Here is a 25,281-nt window from a genome sequence, read left to right on the forward strand (position 1 = left end):
TACAGATGGTGTATCTGTACATCGTTCTACAATTCAGCGTAATTTGCACAAAGAACATCTGTATGACAGGGTGATGAGAAAGAAGCCCTTTCTGCACTCACGCCACAAACAGAGTCGCTTGCTGTATGCAAATGCTCATTTAGACAAGCCAGATTCATTTTTGGAACAAAGTGCTTTGGACTGATGACACAAAAATTGAGTTATTTGGTCAAAACAAAAAGTGCTTTTGCATGGCAGAAGAACAACACCACATTCCAAGAAAAAACACCTGCTACCTATTGTCAAATTTGGTGGAGGTTCCATCATGCTGTGGGGCTGTGTGGGTAGTTCAAGGACTGGGCCCTTGTTAAAGTCGAGGGTTGGATGAATTCAACCTAATATCAACAAATTCTTCAGGATAATGTTCAAGCATCAGTCACAAAGTTGAAGTTACGCAGGGGTTAATATTCCAACAAGACAATGACCCAAAACACAGTTCAAAATCTACAAAGGCATTCATGCAGAGGGAGAAGTACAATGTTCTGGAATGGCCGTCACAGTCCCCTGACTTGAATATCATCGAATGTTTGAAGCAGGCTGTCCATGTTTGGCAGCCATCAAATTTAACTGAACTGGAGAGATTTTGTATGGAAGAATGGTCAAAAACACCTCCATCCATATTCCAGGCACTCATCAAAGGCTACAGGAGGCGTCTAGAGGCTGTTATACAGTCCTGATCAAAAGTTTAAGACCACTTGAAAAATGGCAAAAAAATCATATTTTGCATGGTTGGATCTTAACAAGGTTCCAAGTAGAGCTTCAACGTGCAACAAGAAGAAATGGGAGTGAGACAAAACATTTGTTGAGCATGCAATTTAATGAAAACAACGATTAAACTGAAACAGGCTGTTTTACAGCTGATCAAAAGTTTAAGACCACACCTACAAAAAAACCCGTAAACCCCCCCAAAACAGAAATCAAACTTCCAAACATGAACTCAGTACTGAGTAGCTCCACCGTTATTGTTGATCACTTCAAAAATTCGTTGCAGCATGCTTGATGCAAGCGTTTCCATGAGGTGAGTGGGAACATTTCTCCAAGTGGTAAGAACCACTCACAGAAAGTTCAAAACGACACATTTCAGACCTAAGCATATGGGCATCATGTATACAGTCCTGATCAAAAGTTTAAGACCACTTGAAAAAGCAGGATGGGCCAAAAGAGTGATGTTATTCTCCTGGAAGAAGTCCCTTGTCCTGCGGGCATTGTGTACTGTAGCGTTGTCCTGTTGAAAAACCCAGTCATTACCACACAGACAAGGGCCCTGTCATGAGGAATGCTCTCTGCAACATCTGGACATAGCCAGCGGCCGTTTGACGCCCCTGCACTTCCTGAAGCTCCATTGTTCCACTGAAGGAAAAAAGCACCCCAGACCATTATGGCGCCCCCTCCACTGTGGCGCGTAGAAAACATCTCAGGTGGGATCTGCTTGTCATGCCAGTAACGTTGGAAACCATCAGGACCATCAAGGTTACATTTTTTCTCATCAGAGAATAAAACTTTCTTCCACCTTTGAATGTCCCATGTTTGGTGCTCTCTTGCAAAGTGCAAACGAGCAGTTCTGTGGCATTCAAGGAGACGAGGTCTTTGAAGACGTTTTTTGTTTTTGAAGCCCTTCAGTCTCAGATGCCGTCTGATGGTTATGGGGCTGCAGTCAGCACCAGTAATAGCCTTAATTTGGGTCGAGGATCGTCCAGTGTCTTGACGGACAGCCAATTGGATCCTCCAGCTCAGTGCTGGTGAAATTTTGTTGGGTCTTCCACTTGACTTTTTTGTTCCATAACCCTCAGGATCATTTAAGAAATTCCAAATGACTGTCTTACTGCGTCCCACCTCAGCAGCGATGGTGTGCTGTGAGAGACCCTGCTTATGCAGTTCAACAACCCGACCACGTTCAAAAAGGGAGAGTTTTTTTTGCCTTTGCCATCAGAACGTGTGACTACCTGACAGAAAATGACAATGAATCCACATCTTTGCATAGATTTGGCCTTTTAAAGGCATGTGGTCCTAAAATTTTGATCAGCTGTAAAACAGCCTGTTTCAGTTTAATCGTTGTTTTCATTAAATTGCATGCTCAACAAATGTTTCGTCTCACTCCCATTTCTTCTTGTTGCATGTTGAAGCTCTACTTGGAACCTTGTTAAGATCCAACCATGCAAAATATGATTTTTTGCCATTTTTCAAGTGGTCTTAAACTTTTGATCAGGACTGTATTTGTAAAAGGAGGCTCAACTAAGTATTGATGTAATATCTCTGTTGGGGTGCCCAGTTTTATGCACCTGTCTAATTTGTTATGATGCATATTGCCTGTTAATCCAATAAACTTAATGTCACTGCTGAAATACTACTGTTTCCATAAGGCATGTCATATATTTAAAGGAAATTGCTACTTTGAAAGCTCATCCAATGATAAACAAAAATCCAAAGAAGAGGGGTTCCCAAAATTTTTCATATGACTTTATATACACTTTGGACATATCGTCTGTACAACCCCTCACTGCTGTATTCATTTATACGTATCTGATTATCTGCAATTGAATAGATACAAAACTACATTTTGTTGTCATGTCACTTACAGTGGGTAAAGAATCACCCCCTTTAAAATATTCACATTTTTTTTGCTTTACAGCCTTAAATGAAAACATACAAACCAATATTTTTTCCAGCTTTACTTACTTAATGCAATCTATAACATCTAAGTGAAAGATATCACGGCTACAGTTCAGAAGAATTTAAAAAAATAAAAAACAAAAAATACTGAGATTGATAAAGGGTCACCCCCCCTCCTAAACAATATTTGTAAACTCAACCAGGTGTAAGTAACCACCATTTATTTCCATTGCAGACCATGGTTACTGGCTTCCACCTGTGATCAGTTGTACTCAGTGTGATTAGGGAAGCTGTTCCTGGAGCATTCCCTTGCTTAGTAGTGCAAATGACAGCAAACAACTGACTATGGGTGGCAAGAAAGATTTGAAAATAGCTGTCCACCAAAGCTCACCATCCAATTTGACTGAACTTGAACAGTTTTGTAAAGAAGAGTGGGCAAATATTACTCAATCTAGATGTGCAAAGCTGATAGAGAAGTATCCCAACAGACACAGGGCTGTCATTAAAGCAAAAGGCGGTTCAACAAAATATTGACATTGGGGGGTGATCTTTTATTAATTTCAGTATGTCTTGTTTTTGATTTTTTACAATTTTTCTAAATTGTAGCTGTGATATCTTTCAATTGGATGTTATAGGTTATATAACATCTCTCCTCATTTCCTGTCATAAGAGGCCCTGATAAGATCATCATCAGGGCTGCTCCTTACGTCCTTGAGACAGGATTGATCATGTACCTTTTTAAATAGTGTATTGCATACAATTAGATTATCAAAAAATCATTCAGAATTGCTGCAAATTGTTAACTCTGTATTGATAATCAAGTGTAAAAGAAGAGTTGCCTGCCTGCCTCATCATACTCTGTACTTACAAAAATAACAATTTTCAGAAATGTGTTTCATTTTATTTCTAACCAATAATATTTTCCGTGCATCTACCTCTTCATTAACGAATCCACTTTATACAGAGCCTAACCTGCCAAGATTAGGGGTGAAGAAGATAATTAAAAAAAGAGAAAAAATGAAAGAATATGATGGATCACAAATGAAAACCATCCAACTGCCTTCAGAAAAGCAGAAGGCAAGGATTAAAAAATGCTAAGGCACATCACAGTTAGCATATACAGTGCATCCAGAAAGTATTCACAGCACATCACTTTTTCCACATTTTGTTATGTTACAGCCTTATTCCAAAATGGATTAAATTCATTTTTTTCCTCAGAATTCTGCACACAACACCCCATAATGACAACGTGAAAAAAGTTTACTTGAGGTTTTTGCAAATTTATTAAAAATAAAAAAACTGAGAAATCACATGTACATAATAAGTATTCACAGCCTTTGCTCAATACTTTGTCAATGCACCTTTGGCAGCAATTACAGCCTCAAGTCTTTTTGAATAAGATGCCACAAGCTTGGCACACCTATCCTTGGCCAGTTTCGCCCATTCCTTTTTGCAGCACCTCTCAAGCTCCATCAGGTTGGATGGGAAGCGTCAGTGCACAGCCATTTTAAGATCTCTCCAGAGATGTCAATCGGATTCAAGTCTGGGCTCTGGCTGGGCCACTCAAGGACATTCACAGAGTTGTCCTGAAGCCACTCCTTGATATCTTGGCTGTGTGCTTAAGGTCGTTGTCCTGCTGAAAGATGAACCGTCACCCCCAGTCTGAGGTCAAGAGCGCTCTGGAGCAGGTTTTCATCCAGGATGTCTCTGTACATTGCTGCAGTCATCTTTCCCTTTATCCTGACTAGTCTCCCAGTCCCTGCCGCTGAAAAACATCCCCACAGCATGATGCTGCCACCATCATGCTTCACTGTAGGGATGGTATTGGCCTGATGATGAGCGGTGCCTGGTTTGCTCCAAACGTGACGCCTAGCATTCATACCAAAGAGTTCAATCTTTGTCTCATCAGACCAGAGAATTTTCTTTCTCATGGTCCGACAGTCCTTCAGGTGCCTTTTGGCAAACTCCAGTCGGGCTGCCATGTGCCTTTTACTAAGGAGTGTCTGCCATCTGGCCACTCTACCATACAGGCCTGATTGGTAGATTGCTGCAGAGATGGTTGTCCTTCTGGAAGGTTCTCTCTCTCCACAGAGGACCTCTGGAGCTCTGACAGAGTGGACCATTGGGTTCTTGGTCACCTCCCTGACTAATGCCCTTCTCCCCCGATCGTTCAGTTTAGATGGCCGGCCAGCTCTAGGAAGAGTCCTGGTGGTTTCAAACTTCTTCCACTTATGGATGATGGTGGCCATTGTGCTCATTGGGACCTTCAAAGCAGCAGAAATTTTTCTGTAACCTTCCCCAGATATGTGCCTCGAGACAATCCTGTCTCGGAGGTCTACAGACAATTCCTTTGACTTCATGCTTGGTTTGTGCTCTGACATGAACTGTCAACTGTGGGACCTTATATAGACAGGTGTGTGCCTTTCCAAATCATGTCCATCAACTGAATTTACCACAGGTGGACTCCAATTTAGCTGCAGAAACATCTCAAGGATGAGCAGGGGAAACAGGATGCACCTGAGCTCAATTCTGATCTTCACGGCAAAGGCTGTGAATACTTATGTACAGTACATGTGCTTTCTCATTTTTTTATTTTTAATAAATTTGCAAAAACCTCAAGTAAACGTTTTTTACATTGTTATTATGGGGTGTTTGTGTGTAGAATTCTGAGGAAAAAAATGAATTTAATCCATTTTGGAATAAGGCTGTAACATAACAAAATGTGGAAAAAGTGATGCGCTGTGAATACTTTCCAGATGCACTGTTTTTTCATTAGTAAAATAGACAAGGATCGACTTCTTAAACTTGAGATCTCTGGCCATGAAAGACAATGAAACATAACTGCCATATATCTGATTTCCTTTTGTTACTAAAACAATTATAAAAATCATTATTTTAACAGAGATCTTTCAATGATACCAGTGGATATTTTAGCTACCTCTGGCTCATTCAACACAGTTTTGAATACAGTCTGTATCTTTATGGAGCTGCTGACTTCAGAAACAATGCCTAAAACAAAAAGCTATTTTTAATTATCACACCTTAAGGCCATTCATATTTAATTTTTGATGTTAACATAAAGGATAAAAAAATAAAAACTGAGTTTAGATTATTGCTGTATGTTATTTATTGACTGTCTGCTATAGCTCTTAGTACTTAATTAACATCAAACACTGCAAAGTATGATGTTGGCTCTTGCACTCCCAATCCACCATCCACCATTTGCGCAATTTTTTTTTATTTTGACTGATTACAGGGAGGCAGTCTAAACTGTACCCTATTCTAATTTGTCATTGCTCACGTAATCTGGTCCAACCAGACAATTCCATTTTTATGCAGGGCTGTATTTTCAAGTATCGCATTCATTTAAAGGCTGCAGCTGCTTTTTGCATGCTTTTTTCAAACAACTATGCCTGACTCATATCCACTTCATGCTTTGAAAACACACCATGACAAAAAAAGATACTAACAATAATGAGAAAAAATATTTATAAAAGCATATGACGCACATGCATATGCAGCATCCACACTATTAAACCTACATTCATATATACTGCATTTGACTCTATAATTATTTTTAACTCAAGTACTTTTGGCTAATTTAACAGCCTAACGTCTAAACAAATAACATTCACAAGAAATGGTCACATGAAAAAACTAATTATGACACATTAATGTGAATTTTTAAAAGATTTGCCAATGTGCTTTACAGACAATCCAAGTTTTAATAAGTTATTTCCAGGAGGACCACCATTATGCTCTGTTCTTTTTAAACGTTTAGCAGGTGGCAGGGTTTAGTTGTATATCTTGAACTTGTGTGTTCATTCCTCCTTTTTATTTTTTTTTGTCCATTTACACCTCAACTTTCCCTCCTATTGTCCATTTTTGGGGAAAAAAAAGACAATGAAAGTTTTTTCTTTAGGCACCATTGCAGTTAAGCATTTAAAACTTTTAGGTGGGCAGTTCATAACTATTAACCTTTTTAACATTTGTCTCCTTCATTTTAAATTCAACTTTAATGGGGATCTCAAATGCAAAAATTAATAATTCAGCTACCTCAGCCATTAACATGTGAGAGAAGGTAATCACATTGTTCAAGTATAAATTTGACTTCTAAGCAATTTCTATTACTTTTTTTAAATTTCTTTTCGCTTTGTGGAGCAAGGAATCTTGTTGAACACAAATGTGAGCACAAAAAAAATATGGCAGAAAACAACATAGTCAGTTTATTAAAAGACACAATGTACCATTAAAAAAAAACAAAAAAAACCCTGTTTAAAATATGGGTTGGAAAAATCTTCATGTGTCAAAAGGGTTTACAATCCTCAGTAAAATGTGGGATTATTAGAGCAGTGTTCGATGTTGCAGCTGTTGATTGCCTGTCTATATCTGTGTTTGACACACAATTGAAAATCTTTTTTTTCAACTCTACAAACCTGTCTCACCTCCCCAAATGAGGTCAAAACTAAACATTTTACAGTCCCTGTCCTCTAATATGCCAAAGACCACAGCATACCCAAAACACACAATAACCCATCTCAACAATTGAACTAATAAGTTCCTGCCAACAGCTGTACACAGTAATTATTGCCAGTACTTATAGTGTTAAAAAAAGCCAAAGAATTGAACAGAAGACAACAATAGGGGAAAAAAACAGAAAATACTAATAAAAGAAAAATAAGTGCTTGGAGTTAAACTAAAATAAATATAATGAAATACTCTACTCTCATAAATATACACAAGATAATATTACAAAAATGAAATGTAATGATTACAAACCGGTCAGTCATTGATCATTATAGAGGAAGCATAATTAGAATGGAAACATAGAACAATAAAACAGATCATATAGATGAAATTCAGGCAACTTAATTAACACCAACAAAACTGAGAGTAACAAAGAATATTACATACACTTGACATTATTAAACCTATTAATTCTTTAGTAGTGTTTCTTCTTTCTAATCCCCTTGTTACAGATTAGTAACTACAGTAGTGCTGGGCGGTATGACCAAAATTCTATATCACGGTATCACGGTGTTTTTTCTAAATTATTCCAGTTTCACGGTATTGGACGGTATTTTTTTCCCCCATGCATGAGTGGATGTTAACCACATTTTCCACTGCAATTACTGGCTAAGAATAACCTATTCCACTGTTGTGAGAATTGTACATTGTACAAAAAAAAAACATTTTAATGTGCGCACAAGTATTAATACAGGTCTGCATGGCCCCATAAAGTGATAGTTTTCAAGGTGATGGCACTAATGAAGAGAAGGAATCACATTGCATGACAGATGCAGTCAAAATATAGAACCTTTTTATTGAACAAAGTTTGCAAACAACTTAAACTAAAATTTTGAAAACATATTTTCAACCATCCAAAGAGGCATTTAGACTTAGTAAAATATCCAGAGGTGCTTGTCAAAAGTTGTATTGCACTGAACAAGTCTTAGAAAAGGAATAGATAGTAAATATTTTTTGTAAACCAAATACACTTTGCTAATGTTAACAATCTCTGTCCACGGACACATTAAACTGACTTTTTAAACAACTTTACCATTATTTAACTGCATAATATTTAAATTAATAAATAATAACAATAAAATAAATAATGGTGCAACTTCCAGTAATAATACTATTACTTCCAAGACTTCAAGCCCAGGTGCATTACACAGTATTCACCAAATTAAAATAAAATAAAACAAGTGCAACTTGGTGATGACATCTTTACCAGCTGAACCATCATTAAGGCAAACTGCATTAATATGGATCTTGCTTCAAGCTAAGCTATATAATAATAAATAATAAAACTGCAACTTGCATTTATAATGTTATTTGTGGTATAGCCCTACAGAAGCGTATTAGGGCCACGGTGAAGAAAAAAAAATACGGACACAGGGAAGAAAAAAAAAAACTATATGTTTTTATAGAGACATTTCTACTTTATTCTTGACGTTTATGTCGAGATTAAAGCCGACATTTCCACTTTATTCTCATAGTTTATTTTGTCATTAAAGTAGAATGTTGTAAAATAATCTTCATCCTAAAATCAATGTTTAATGTACTAGATTTTCTCAAACCCCGTCATAAGTTAATGTAGCACATTACAGTAAATGCTTTGTGTTAAGTGTTCCCCGACCCAGTTGTTAATTACTACGCGCTTCTTAAACTGATTTCCTCTTGCACTGAGGAGGCACAGGCAGTGATCGCCGCACAGAATCCATTCACTTCATGATGTTCCTGCTCTCTGAAAATGTAGAATGCTAAGATAATTACTTGATATCATTTTCATGATGAAATGCATTAAAGCAGGTATTAAACATGCACGGTAGTGAGGCGGTAGTGCTGCTCCCTCGCAGTAAGGGGTCCCCAGGTGTACGTTCAGTGTAGAGAAGTTTATGGCAGGTGTGACGAGGCTCCAAAAAACTGGATATATGAATGGGTATCGCACAGGTTTAACTTAAATATTGTGTAAATATTGGGTTCGTGATCTGGTGGTCGGAGACATGAACACAGAATTCAATGGATGTTCTTCTGAGCGGGCTTTCTTTATTGCATGCGTGCGGTCTGTCTGACATACCAAACCCTTCTTATCCTTCCCTTTTCTTTCTCCACATAACCAATCACCACACAATAAACGTCTTTGTGAAATTAAAACTAGTTTTAAACTTAGACCACAGAGTGTTCAGAACTTAAAAAAAATCTTCATTATACATGTTTAATTATGCCATCCATTCAGGGTTGCACCCATCCCAGCAAGCATTGTGTATGAGGCAGGAGCAAATCCTGAACAGGGCGCCAGCACATCGCAGGGTGAATACGAGTAAAACATACACTAGCAGGGTCAATATAGCATAACAAAACTCCACATCCTACATGACTTTGAAAAAAACTGAAGCACACGAGTAAACCCAACAGAAAAACATGCAAATTCAAGGCAGGGAACACCCAGAACCCCCTTGCTGCGATGCAGCTGAGCACCCTCCACGCCACCGTGCACCCACATGATTAATACCTGCTTTAATGCATTTCATCATGAAAATGATATCAAGTAATTATCTTAGCATTCTAAATGTTCAGGGAGCAGGAATATCATGAAATTAATGTATTCTATATGGTGATCGCTGCCTGCGCCTCCGCCTAGTGCAAGAGGAAGTCAGTTTAAGAAGCACGTAGTGATTAACATGGCTCGGGGAACACTGAACACAAAGCATTTAAAGTGCTACATAACTTATGACGGGGTTTGAGAAAATCTAGTAAAATTAATATTCATTTTAAGATGAAGTTTACTTTACGATGTTCTACTTTAATGACAAATTACAAGAATAAAGTCAACATGTCGACTTTAATCTCGATTTAAACGGCGAAATTAAAGTGGAAATGTCGAGAATAAATTCAACATGTCGTCACACTATTACACGGTACCCAGGTACATTACACAATATTGAAAAAAAAAAAATAAAACAAGTACAACTTGGCTTGCAGTGTTATCCAGTAGTATAGAAACAGCATTCACACATTTGAACATAATGGTCCACATCCGACCTTTTAAAACCAAAGTATCTCCAGACAACAGACACGGCTCCTTTTTTTGGCAAAAGTTCTGTGTCATCATGTTCAACTTTATCGTCAGCTACAGCTTCAGTTTCAGAATGTTCTATGTCCATTTTCACCATTCAATACCTCCACTAACGCATGTACTCCGTGTTTAGCGATGCAGCAGTAAAAAAGGTCCCCCCTTAAACAGTTTCCCACCATGCCACGTTCTGAACGTTGTTTAGGTTATTTAAACTGATATTGTGGTATAAGAAAAATCCATATCATAACAAAAATAAAAGATGTTTTTTGGTATGAACCGGCATACCGCCCAGCACTAAATCAGAGCCTACAGCAGCATATTAATTTGCAGTCTTTTCCATTCCACTCCATTGTCAGATTATATTTAGTTTATCAGGGATTAGTTTGTCTTCCCCCTCTTACATCTTCATGCAAATTAAATGCATGGGTCAGAACTGCAGCATAGTCATTGTTTAATTACGATTATACACAGCCCTGATACAGTAGCTGACATAGAAAAGTCGTGAAAGCTCATTTTCATTTTGTTGTTTCCAAATTTAATGAAGAAAGCTCTCTTAGATGATGTACCAGGTAAGCAATATGCAATTAACTTTGATTCCAAACCCACCGCTGAACTCCAAAAACATTTACATTTTTTCCTTCAAATTCTTTTAATTTATTTAAGAAATTTTATATCATCTTTACTAAGGCAACCCTCGTTTCACTAGCATTTTTTTACCATTTATACCAATTGTTCAACACAGGATATTTACATATATTTAATCTTGGACATCAAAGATAAAACAGGAAGCATTTTCTGCATATTTTTTATGCTGTACTCTGAATAATCCCCAGCAAATTTATTTTATTTATATACCAACTGTATTATAAGAATCTTTGCTACTAGTCTCACTTTTTTTGGCCTCGGTGTCAATTATCAATAATGGTGTTATATGATTGCTTTCATAACATTTATTCTTTGACAATCTCTAAAAGTACATAACTCACTTTAAAACAAGACGTTGGGACATAAAGCCGTGTAGTAAAATAAAATACATGACCCCGCTTATTATATCATAAGCATGTTTTCACATTTCACCATAGACAAGTAGATGACCATATAACAACAGAAAATACTCAGAATATTGTGTATCACTTTAACTTCTATGGTGATCATCTCTAAAATTTAAATATTACAAGCATAAACAAAGATCGGTGTATAAGATGCTAAATTTCCTGGCATTACAAACTATGTTCTCACAGCAGAGTTCATGAATCCTCTCAGTCAAAAAACTTAATTTATTATAACGTCATAAATTTTTACATATTAATACATCCTCATAATTTTATTAGTACAACTCTTGCTAAAATATTAATCTCTACTGTAACAACTTAGAGAAAGTTACCTGCAGATATTATGCAATGATTTTAGCAAATTATATTTATCCATAATTTTATTATAAAGAAACAATTGGTTTTGGACTACAATGCTACAAGCATGTGTCCCAGCTTTTTATAAAACACCTAGATAACCTTTCAGACAGTCTCATCCCAGGTTTTTATGAAAAGCTGACTTAAGCAAATAGGCAGTCTTTCCAGGTGCATACCAGAGTTTGACTTTAGTATGCTCTGAGAAAAAAAAATGATTTGTTTTATTTTTCATTTTCCAGAGTGCTTTTCTAAAGGCATAAAGCCATGGATTCTCAAAGGCATTGCACCTGCATGTTCTCCTCTGGACAATATTATTATGTACTTTGAAAAAGCCTTGAAAGGATATTCTACTCTGTAAAAAGGCCTCATAATACAAATGCTATTAAAATTAAAGTTTGTAAATTGACATCTGCTTTGATAAGACAGTAAAGACCATTAATAGTACCTTTTATAATCAGCACTGTATAAAAAGAGTGGTCCACAAACCAATGCAAAGAGTTGCTGTTTATGGAATCATTTCTCCACAAAGCTTACTTTTGTCCTGAATGGACCTGTGAAATTTTTGCCATTATACTGAAACATTTAGCGGTCACTTCATTTTGAACATTTTATTTGTACTGTTTTTTGTTCTTTATTTCGCCTTAATACAAGTTCTTGTATTAGGAATTTGTTAGTTTTCGCTTACCCCTTGGGGTCAGAGCGCAGGGTCAGCCATTGTACAGCACCCCTGGATCAATTACAGGTTAAGGGTCTTGCTCAAGGGCCCAGCAGAGTAGGATCTCTTTTGGCAGTGACGGGGATTCGAACCGGCAACCTTTTGGATACCAGCACAGATCCTTAGCCTCAGAGCCACCTCAACCAACTAAGTGATTGGTAAACAATAAATAAAAAGAAAGAAACAGAGAACATTCTAGCAGTAAGATGGAGTTACCAGAATATTCTAGTATGAAGTATAACTTTCAAGAATATTCTAGGAGTGAGTAAGAGTTTCTCTTTTTGATGACAAAGTCTCAACAGAAACAAAAGGGAAGATGGTGCAAAGCTTGCACATAGCCTCCATCATCAGGCATACGTCAGTGTCTTAAGCTAACAAATTAATTTGAACAGCTGAAGTTGGAGGATCTGGTAACAGAAAGGACAACATCATTTTTTGATTTCCATAAGTAAAAAGGCAAATGAAGTTCCCAGTCATTCCTGAAGAGCCCACCATAACAGTGGACAGATAATCCGATATTCAACGAACTTTGTAAACTGTTGGAATGCTAGTGAATGACTCCGTTGAAAGAGGAATAAGTGTCATTTAAAAGAATAATGACTGTGGTGCACCGTGCAATGGCACTGTTTCAGATTCAGCGCACCTGGTGCCATAAACTAAACAACAGGGAGACAGGAGATTTGAGACACAGATAATGATGACTGTTCCAAAAAAAAAATAAAATTCTGTTTTATTCCAGATGTGCCAATAACTATTTACAGCAATGTCTTGAAAACATATACAGTTCAACGCAACTTTAATAAAAACAAAAAATAAGTGCAGGTGCTATATACAATAATTACAGTGACTGCAAAGTAAAAAAAAAACTTTTGAGAAAACAATCCAACAAAAATAAAAAAGCATTTTATTCCTCCTTCTTTGACAGACAATTCACAAAGGACAGACAGAAAATGAATCAAAAACAATAAAGTTAAAAAAATTTTGTACAATGACAATGATGAAAAAATGTGCACCCACAGATCAATTCCATCCAAAAATATATAATAATCGGAAGTAAACTGTCCTTACTAGTATATCAGAAAGTTTATTCTTAGACTGGTTTGTAAGCCATAACAAGAATTTTCCAACAAAAGACAATGCTAATGTTGTAGATCTAAATGTGTGCGATAGTCTATTATTTAGTTCAGATGACATTGAAACTGCCAAATAGAGTGACCCCTAAATGCTGTTAATTTCCATTAAAATTTTGTGTGCTTGTTATAAAGCATGATATAGCCTTGTGGAGAACAAGAATTTGTTAGGATTTTTTTGGGGTTTTTTTTTTTTTTTGGAACCAAGATTTACCTTTGGAGGTCAGAGTTCAGGGCCAGTCATTGTACAGCACTCCTGGAGTAATGCAAAATTATTCAGGATATTTTCATTTAAACAAACTCTTGAAAGCTGTTTTTGTAACGACATGCTTTTAAAATTTGGACTGACAGAGAATCATTCCATAGGTTTGTAACATTTTTTTATTGTAGTTTCATATTTGCAACATCAGCTGGTTAAAAACTTTCCAAAGTGTAATATTTAATGATTGAGTCAAAGTAATAAAATTTTCGAATGTGACAAACTTCTTGTTCTTTAATTTTCTAAATCTTCCCCTTTTTTTGTCTCTTCTTTAAAGCCTCCTGTGTGAAATCATAAAAGACTGTCAAATTCAGCATTGGCAGATTGCATTTTCATATCCAGCCATGGAGTACTTGTATTTTCTGCTTTGGCAGTCCTGCTAACTGCTTGTATGTCTCTGTGATTATGTATTTCTATCTGCTTTGTGCATTGAGACACTAAATAAATTTCATTTGGGTATTAACAAATGGAGCCACTTATTTAATCGCTGGTGAAGATATGCCAAATAGCCACTTGGTTTAAAACTTGCTTAATTTTTTTTTTGTTTTTTAAAAAACAAATTAAATTTCAGAGTTTACATTTGAATAGGAATTTTTCTCAAACAAGTTTGAATTATGCTCGAACAGTGATGTTCATTCAGACAGCCCTAACAGGAAGTGTTAGATGTTACCTGAATTTTTTTTTGTATATTGTGCATCAGTAGTATCGCACATGTGAAGAAAATGACATCACATTTGTGGACATTAAAAGCAGGTCGTAAGTTGGATATAATCTTAACAATAGCCAGTACAGTACTGAAAAGAAAAACAAACAAGTAAACCAAAAAACACCCTAAAGTGAGACATTTGAAGTAGGCTTTTTCTGGTTTTAGACTCAGATGGAAAGGAGATGAACTACCTGAGCTGTATTTAATGCACTCAACCAAATTGTTTTTCGGACAGCATCAAAATGTGCTACCTGTTAGCATTAAGCAAGAAAAAAAAAATGGTGAGTTGAGTTCAAGTTCTGTGTCAAGGCATTCATGAATGCAGTTTTGTAGCTTGCAAAGGCAAGTTACTTATTGAGAAAAATGAAAAATATGATAAGATTTGATACATTATCTATATGTAAATAATGTTTCTAAATACATACACCAAGGGTGGACAAATTGTAAATGCATGTAGTAGTCTGCTGTAGGCCTGGGTTATTTAAAAAAAAAAAAAAATTCTGGTTAATCGTTATTTTTCGTTCAAACAATTCGATATTGATTCTTAAAGTTTGAAGATCGATTTTGTGAAAGTCTATCCTACTCAATTACTATACAGTGGAACCTCGGGTCACGAACGTCTCGGACCACGTACAGATTGGGTTACGACCAAAAAGTTCGCCAAACTTTTGCATCTGTTCACGACCACACACTCGGGTGACGAACAAGCCAGTTTCCCTTCCGGTTCGTACACGCCGATGATTTCAGCAAGTGTTCATTCACTCCCTGTGCATTCCCTGTGCAGCGAGAGAGCCAACGCAGAAGAAGTAAACATTACAGAAGAAGTAAGTAAACATTTAGTTTACTATCACACTGTACATTCTATGGTATAATTAACTATTTTTGTGCTTAAAAATCTTTAAAAAATATATATATTTACATACAACTCCTACAGTCCGGAACGGATTAATTGTATTTACATACAATCCTATGAGGGAAATTACTTTGGGTCACGACCAAATCAGGTTGTGACCAGAGTTTTGGAATGACTTACGGTCGTGACCCGAGGTTCCACTGTATGTAGAGTTTTGCTTATCTTTGTTTTTGGCATCCAATCCAGTAGATGTCATTAATGGGCCTGTTAAGGCTTTCTACGGAAAAAGCATTTTACTATCTTGCATAGAATGAGATGGGTCCAGCTTTAGGTAGGAATGAACAAAATGATGCATCCTCCTACACTGAAATCAGTACCTTTGACATGATGTGTGGTCTTCCTACGGATTCAAAAATTGTGTGAGTAAAGAACAACTGGCCAAAAGCAAAGCATATAAGCTGTGCAGTTCAGAATTTAAGTATTGTTGTGAAACAACAAATCTGAGAAATCATTTATCCCAATGTCACCCATAAATGTAATCTCAGTTGACATCCAAACAAGTAGAGCCTAAACAATCTAAACTGGAGACAGCAGGTAGCTCCAAGCTTCTGTCTAATTTGCCTTGTGCCAAAAAAAATTATTTATAGCAGTTTTTAATCTGTAAAGATGCAAGACCCTACACAAGCTTTCGACAAATGATAAGGGTTTTTGAACTGCGGTATGCTATACAAAACAGAAAGCAAATGAGTGAAGCTTTATGAGGATCTTACGCAAAGGACCGCCATGTCTCTCGGGTCAGTGGAAAGAGTAGCCCTAACTTGTGAAGGCTAAACAGCCTGGGAAGCAAATTTCTACGTGACGTATTATATGTCACTACATTAGAAATGACGGGTCACCTGTGGAGGATGTGTTACAGACAAGCACACTGCATGCCAGTCACACCACAAGTAACCTTGCTGCCTGTAAAATATGCTGAGATGGATGGTTAGCTGTTGTTCCAAAAACCATTTTAGCATTTCCAATGCACTGATTCAATGCATGACCACATCAATCACAAGTTTGTGCCAGCTACTCCAATAAATGTTGCTTCTCTGTTCTCCAGTGGAAAAAGTGTACGGTATACATCACCTTGCCAATCAAGAAAGCAATCGTTGGAATTTCCAGAGTAGCCCAAGATACCGAAGTGTGTGTGTGCACAAAGCAGCCAGCGTGAAGTAGCTCCATAAGCTTTACTGCATCAATCATATTAGTGGAGTTGTCAGTCATAATGGCTGGTTCTTTTTTTTTTTTTTTTTTTTTTTAATGTTCAATTCATCCAATACCGCTGTCAACAAGTATCAGTACTAGTTCCTCACACTTCCTTTTTGTCTGAGGCAGAACTGTGAGGACCCATTTTCGAGACTGATTAATGTGTCTGCTTATATGTGAACAACTGAAGATATGTGTAACTTGTAGAATTCTAGAAAATATAAAGACACAAGTCTTTCCACTGTATCTTTAATTTCAGCTAATTCAAGATTTTAAATGTTCAATAGGGGAATAAATTTGGCTAAGAGCTTAGTTGAAGGATGTCTATATGGAGATTCGTAACACAAGAATAGGTTATTGAATAACATTTATTATTTAAAATGCAATACTTGATTATATTATTCACAAGATTATATAGATGTTTTAAAAAAAGTAAATGCCATTGCATTGTATTAAAGCAATAATATGTGTGGATTCTGATGTGGCGATACATGTGTTAGTTAAATTATGGTGAATTTTGAATGAGTGCAGTGCTGTGAAAAAGCTTTTTTTTCTTTTTTTAAAGAGCAATTGTATTTTGTTCCACATCTTCCAAATACTGATGTTAACTATTCATTACTAATCAAATATTTCTTCTTAAAATGTCATTCCATGCTTATGCATATGTTATGAAGTCACTATGTAGACACCCTTCAAATAAAGCATTACTGGAATTTGTCACATTATATTAATGTTTTCTATGCATGGTTAAGTAATTTCTAAGAAAGCCACCATTTCAACTATACAAGTGCATGCTAATTCAGTCGAGATAAAATCAATATCAAATTGGGGCATTGTGAATCAGAATCAAATCAAAACATCAGTGCCAAAATCCAGGTCAATCTGCTGAGCTACCTGCTTTACAAACCTGGTAGTTCAGGTACACTTTCTGGTAGCCCAGCTTTATATATGTGGAGTATTATCTGCAATGTTTTACAGTAATTGTTTTTTGCAAAGTTTTGTTGTACATGAGTGTATAGCACACATTTACCACAATATAAACACAATCAGCATCTTAGAACAGAATATTAAAAAAAAATGTAATGCTGATGCGTGGTTTTCTTCCAATGTACACAAAAATATATTATGAAAAATTAACCAAAATACTGCATTAATAGTGTATTTTCAGAATTTCATTCCACACCAAGTTTAGACCCCACCGATTAGTTTCTCTGTCAAAAACATATTCTCCCCAATGAAGAGGTGTATCTGCGAGATTTGTTGTTTGGTGAAAGTGAAATCCACATATGCGAGTGACAGAGACACGAAGTGGCTGACACATAAGTGCAGGCCAGGGGGTTTGGCTAGCGAAGCCCCCTAGTCTTTTTTAAAAAATAAATAAAAAAAAAAAAAGGCAAATTAGTTCTGATTAAGTAAAAAGGTCAAAGGCATAAAGGATTTTTGGAACGAGTATATGTACACAATGAAAAATGGCAGACACTTCTGAACATCCCATTGACTGAATGTGATAACTGAGAATCAAAAAATCCTCATTAACTTCCTTTGCATTAATCCTGAGCTTGACTAAGGCTCGGAATTCTATGTTATTATGGTTAAACCCGACTCAGACTCTTGGTGATATTTAATGATCCAGTTTACAGTGTAAAGCCAGAATCACTCTTGACACAGTATTTTGCTGTCATCTAGTGGATGAAATGACATTATACTGCAAAAAAAAAAACATGAATATGTCTATGTGTTTTGCCACTATCATGTTACTCATCAATATTCATGAGTGGACGGAGCCTTCAACCAAAACACAACAGAGTGTAACCAAAAAGCTGTAAAGTCAGCTTTAGAACAAACTGAAACTAAAGCATTAGTTGAATCAAGTGGTAGTGATGACAATGTGAATTGGTCATCAAACGTTAACACAGATAGTGAAACCAATGGCTACGGTAGGGTAAGACTAAACATGTGTGCTACATGTGGTGAATTCTGTCCCGTAAAGCTTCACCATGGAGTAAGTAGCTTTGTGGAAAAAAAAAAAAAAGGCAGCCGTTTGTCCCCTAAGTACTGCTCACAAATAAATGTGAATAATTAAGCTCGTCTTACCCATTTACACTGAAGGAATGGAGTAATAGTGCCAAGATTTAAAAACAGGTTTCCACAAGTAGGTGTAATTTTATTATTACTGTTAAATCTTTTTATAAATATTTAATTTTAAGAATCAATTTGTTTAATATCCATTATGTTTATCAGCATAAAAAAGTAAAAGTATTTGGTATTACATCCAGTTTGAATCTGTTTTTGTTAAATACAACTTAAATACATTTACAAATGGTGAAAATAAACTGACTGCTTAGCTACTGATGATCTCAACATGTGCTTAAAGTTTCTGAATCCAGGAGCGAATCTCTTCTCTATTAAGTTATTAACAAAATGTGTGTGGAGCCCTCCCTTATATGGGTTACTTGCTTGCTGGCATTTTATGTAACAGGAAGTGAGCACACATGTGCATAAACTAAGAACTGGCATACTTTGTGTAAGCCAGTCATATCTAGCTTAATAAAGTTATCCCAAGACCACCGTTCATATTTCTTTTTCACTTTAGTCACTTTTCAACAGTTGCAATTAGGGCAGTTAGGGCACAGGACAAAAAAAAAACAGAAATAGGCAGAATCAGTCACATCTCGCAAGCTTCTTTACAATCCACCCTATGGTGCTACTATTTCTTCCAGCTTGGCTATAGACGGAGAGAGTTGGACAAATTAATTGTCATCAAAATTCTGACTATTGTAAAAAGCCTATTACCAACTCAAAAATGTGTTCATTTAAGACTGGCAATATAACTGGTGTGGGCCTTCTGATAGCTGTCTAATTAAAGCCAGCACAGTCACTCTTATTAGGCATTTAGCACCCTCTCAAAGGTTAATAAGTCCCCTTTACATATCTGGGAGAAACCGCAAGTAATAACTGAGTGTACAACTGAGACAGCATTAAATAAAATAAGTTAAACAAAAATAAAATCTTTGTATGAATCCTGTAAATTCGCACATGAATCTCTAAGTTTGGTAGCAATGACAGTAGCAAAATAGTAAAGTAAAAAATAAAACATCAGCATACTAAGTGCACAAGTAAAATAATAATAGTAAAATACATCTTCTTGAGCAGAGAAGGCTGATAGGGTTTAATCCAGCCCTTCAAAATGCTAAAAGTTGGCTCAAAGAATGTAGCAAAATTTATTCTGCACAATTCTTTTAGTTAAACAGTGAATCACATACTTGTGGTCACCTGTGGAAATTAAGGGTAAGTGTACTTATGGAAGACAGGAAGCACTTCCTCTTGTTTATAAAATGTATGTTCCTACACATATTTAAACTAATCTTCTGTAAAAACAGATTAAAAAAAAGATACAATGGTCATTACTGTTTCTTTGTATTAAGCTTAACATACATTTACTAGTATCATTCTTCTCAAAGTTACCCTTTTTCTTTCTTTCAAACAGACTTATAAGGCATTTTCTATCTCAAAATATCATTGAGAAGAATACAGACTTGTGTCAGAATATGATACACAAACACAAGCTCCAGATGCCACCCATTCCATCTCTCTTAAAACAATTTGTATATGAATTAGATAGATAGATAGATAGATAGATAGATAGATAGATAGATAGATAGATAGATAGATAGATAATTCAAAAGTCACGAAAACAAGATTATTACGCAGTAATATCATATGGAATCTCAACATTTACTAGACTTGAAATTGGAAGACGTAAAGAACAAAAGTCTTGAAAGTCTAAAATCTGCTCTTAAACATTTTTCAGGTAACCACCTGGAGAGTCTTGGTGTACCAAAATTTGAGAAACAAAACTGTAGTTAACTCTGGTAAAAGTACACAAATGTTTTGATATATTTATCATCTGCAGAATGTTAAATATAAATAGTACCCTCCAACTTGATATTGTGGTGGTGTTTAAGCTAATACGCCTCTTCAATGTTGTGTGAAAGGTGCGGTAAACACCTCAGGAATGGCAGACCAAGGTGATAGTCCCTATTTTTAAAATGGAGGCAGAAGAATGTATTTCAATTAACAAAGAATCGTACTCCCTTAGCCTCCCTGGGAAAGCTTATATCATGGTACTTGCATAGAATCACTTACAGTTGCATGGATTGGACCAACTCTTTGCACTTGCACAAAAATTTGCCAGTGTTGTAACGTAAGCTACATTCAGGTTCATAAACCACATGACCATGTGGTCCTGTAACATCTGACTGCAGGTGCTTCAAAACTATGGAAATTCTGGAGTATTTTCTGTATTTTCTCCAGTACCTGTATTTTTGTAGCAAGAGTTATGTTAGCATAACTGAAGTTAAGTCTGTTCATCATGGGCACTAGACTTCACAGAGAGCACATCTTGTCTTCTGTGAGATTTTCATGGACGGGATATCACGTGCAAGGAGAGTATCCAGTTTGTCAACCTAAGGTTTACACATCTGTTATTGACAAATAATGGTGTCCTCTTGACCTCAAAAGACTGATATCAAGCATGAAATGAAACAGTTGGCAGTTTAGTGTGAGGCTGTTGGGTTCAGAATTATCACCTCCAAATCCAAAGTCATGTTCATCTGCCAGAAAAGGCAAACAACTCCCAGAAGAGGAAGAGTTAAAGGACATTAGATTGGAAGGGAGACTGAATTTGTGCAATGCTGTACTGGACCACAGCGGTTAATGAAGAAGTTCTATTCATTTCTCACTGTTCCCAGTTCTCAGTTAATTGTAACTTTATAACAGAATAAGAAATCATTGTACGTAGATTTCATATGATAAATTAATGTTAATGCTCCCTTAAACCCAATACCAATATTTACTGACTGGAACAGATCCTAATGCCTCCAAACTTTGATTTTATCAGGCTATTTTATGTGGGTGTAGGAGGCTTTTTGGGGTGATTTGTGGATGAAAATTTGGGAACTCACAAACAGCTAGACCCAAATGTATTTAATTATATAGAGAAGTGTTTCAGACAAAATAAAGAAATACATAAATAAATAAATGTGTTGTGAAATGTGACAATAAATCACTCAATCAGTGATATGTGAACATAAAAATTATTTCATGAAATATGTTCTTGTTGGTGTTTTCTTCATTTAATTGATTATTTCTTCATTTACTCATTTTAGCGACCTCACACACAACAAGATATACATCTTGAAATCAAAACCATCATTTTCATCCATCAAATTTGAGAGGGTGGGCTCTTAGTGAGTACCGTTTCCGATTGGTGAATCATCATTAGAGTGCACATAAGTCTTTGGCTGTAAAGTGCCACATTTACAGCAGACATTTCAGATGCAGACTAGTAAGAGGATAATGAATTCATGGCTTCTCAATTTAAAGTGGCAGCTTCGTGTCAGAATTCTAGCAACCTTTTTCTTGCATTTATATCCACCACGGACATGCACAGTCACAACTCTGAGAATGTGTTTTGCTTGCCTCAGGAATGTTGTGTCTCATAGGCCTAAGCAAAGTTGAGACTGTGCATATGCTCTCTACCAATGACTTACCAATCAAAAATCAGTACTAGCCAAAGGCCACTCTCAGCTTTGACAGATGACTATGACAGTTTTGATTTCAACGCATATATCATGTTACTTATTGTGTCACTGAAATAAATAAATGAGGACATTTTAAAATAAATACATAAAGAAATAAGCAACAAAAAACATTTCATGACACATTATTTATGCTCAAAATTTATTTTTTATTCATACAGTGTCATATTTCACAACATATTTATTTTAATTGTATCCAAAATATTCCTTCTTATAAATTATAGACTTGTTTCAAATTTACCCTTTTCTCTAAAGTACTTGGAAAAGTACTTCCCACATATCTTCAATCGCACCTTATTTATTGCAGCTTACCTGAGAAGTCTCAGTGTGGCTTACACATAGATTACAATTTAGAAGTGCATTAGCTAGTGTAGTCAAGAACATCATTACACCACTAATGCATTTTGCTACATAGGCTCAAAAATATCTCTCAGGCTTTGTGCGGTTTATTTTATATTTGTTCAAATGATTTTAGTTTGTGCAGAAAAATAGTACTCCATTAATTACGTTTTGTAGTTAGATATGGTGTCCCTCATGTCATAGTACATGGGCCAGTACTGTTTTAAATTTACAAGTTGCAGCTGGGAGATATAGTCTGCAACCATAATGTCTGCCTTCACTTTCATGCAGATGATACTAAGCTGTATCTTTTCATCTGAACATGACATTTCTCCTGATGTTACCCTTATTAATTAGGTCAGCATATACAAGTGACCATGACTGGGATGGTCTCAGCTGATAACCGACTGAAGTGGCCAAGACACAAGTCAAAAGGCTGAATGGGGAGACAATATAGAGCACAGGAGAGATATGGAGGGTAGATGATTCTGATTGTGTTTATATCCCTAGTTTTTAACTATTTATTGAACTTACTTAGTGGTTTTTTATCTTTCTACACTATAGCACAGATTTTGTGGATTATTTAACTTTCTTTTTTGATAAAGAAGAACTGTACCTTGTTATTTATAGTTGGACCCTGATTCTATGTTCTTGCATCTACAGTGCCCTCTAAAATGTTAGACACAAAGATACATTTTTCCTTGATTTACTCCACTGCTCCACAGTTTAAAATTACAAATTAAACAATTAAGTGAACATTACAAACTTGTATTCAAGGATATCTGCACACATTTCAGTCATGCCATGTAGAAATTACACTTTTTATACATGTCTACCCCCCCCCCCACCCCTTCAGGTCACCATAATGCTTCGGGCAATTGGTGTCACAAAGCAAACCTAGACATCACATAGCAAATTAAGAGATTGGCTACTAGACAGATACCTGTCCTTAAATAAAAAAAAAAATACAGAAAAGTCATTAGTTTGTATGAATGATAAAAAGTACAACAAGGTCCTGTCACTTTTTAACTCAGAAATCCTAAACATTAATTTACTTAAATCACCATACGCTTCATGTATTATATCGGACATTAATCCATACTTAACTAAGACCAACTGCAACACTATCTAAAAACCTGCATTTTCCAGTCTAAACAAATTGAAAATACATATGTTTTCTAACAATGGAGTACACAAAGTGTATTAATGCATTTCTACCAAAACTGACTACTCCAATGTTTTACTTATAATCTGTTTAGCTCTATTTGTAACCTTCAGTTATTTAAAAACTGGGAGAATCCTGCTAGAACTAGAAAGGATAATCACATAACTACTGCTCTTAAAGGAATACTCCACCCAAAAATGATTTTCATGTTACTTACCATGTTACTGTGGTAATGACTGAGAAACGTTTATAATGTTTTCATGCAGAATGGAAATTTAAAAAGTCTGATATAGTAATACAAGTCAATGGTGACCAATGCTGTACAATGGCAAACATTCATGGAACATAACAGTGCCCATCTCTGTTCTTCTCTCAGCTTTCATGATGCAGAAATTCTTGTTCATGCTTTTATCACTTCTTGTGTAAATTGTTCTAATTCACCGTTTTCAGGTTTGCCTGACAAATCTATAAATAAACTACAATATATACAACATTATGCTGGTAGGTACTGTACACTTAATCACACTAGGAAATCTGTACATATCATACCTGTTCTATTTCAGTTACACTGGCTTCCTTCAGCAGCTTGTGTAAAATATAAACTACTTATCCTTAAATATAAAACTCTAAATAGCATGCTTCTTCTTACATTTCTGAACTTCTCTATCCCTACAAACCTGTACACTTACTCAGATTCTCAGGTACTGGCCTACTTTCCTTTAAAAGTCTATTTCAGAGAGTGGGAGCAGCTACACTAAAAGATCTGTCTCCTACAGTAGACAATCTTCCATAGCATTTCCGTGAATGTACAGATTTATCCTCATTTAAGTCCGTCCTCAAAATACATCTTTTTGTTCAACATTATCCAGTCCCTCCAGGATTTTGCGGGCTTTTTTGTGATTGTTGCTGCCTAAAATGCCTGATTTTGTGGCAGCTTTTTCAAAGAGTTGCTGTGAAAGTTGCAATGTTTTGAGGCCTTATTTTTTTCTATAACATTGCAAGAACAAATGAATTTACAAAAGTAAAAAAACACATTTAGTACAGATCAAATACAATAAGACTGGGTAAGATAAATTACCCACTCCACTGTTACCCTCACTAATAAAATATGTGTGAGCTAATTTGTGTATGCTCTTTCCTCTGCATCACTGCATCAGTGGCATATGACACACACACACACTCACACATACAACTTTAAAACATTAAACAAAACACATACAGCATGTTTAATCATTTCACTTAACATTTTTATCCGTAAACATATTTAGTTCTCTCATACTCGCTCACACACACCCACACATTCTGCGCACACATACACACACACATCATTTGAGACGCAGACTGACAAGCATGCCTCTGTAACTTTCTAATTATGCCTCTCTAACATTTTCCATAAATGTGCATTTTAATTGAACTCTCCTCGTTTCTTTCAGCACTTGCAACCGATCTGGATGCAACAGCCTCTGTCATGGTCACTTGTCATGTCTGTATTCCTCACTTTTCAGTCATTCTCCGGGCATATTTTGCAGTAGAAAACTGCCTGTCAAATGATGACTTTTGTCTGTATTCTACCATAATATTGCACATGGTGCAAAACAGTTTACCACCACTTCGTGTAATACTTTA

General features: G+C 36.0%; 1 protein-coding gene across 1 annotated transcript in view; it reads right to left on the reverse strand.

The window, feature by feature from the left end:
• Positions 1 to 25,281, reverse strand: part of znf800a (zinc finger protein 800a) — a 125,589-nt gene that overhangs the window by 11,769 nt on the left and 88,539 nt on the right.

The sequence above is a fragment of the Erpetoichthys calabaricus genome, chromosome 1 (genome assembly GCF_900747795.2).
Source record: "Erpetoichthys calabaricus chromosome 1, fErpCal1.3, whole genome shotgun sequence".
Lineage (NCBI taxonomy): Eukaryota > Metazoa > Chordata > Cladistia > Polypteriformes > Polypteridae > Erpetoichthys > Erpetoichthys calabaricus.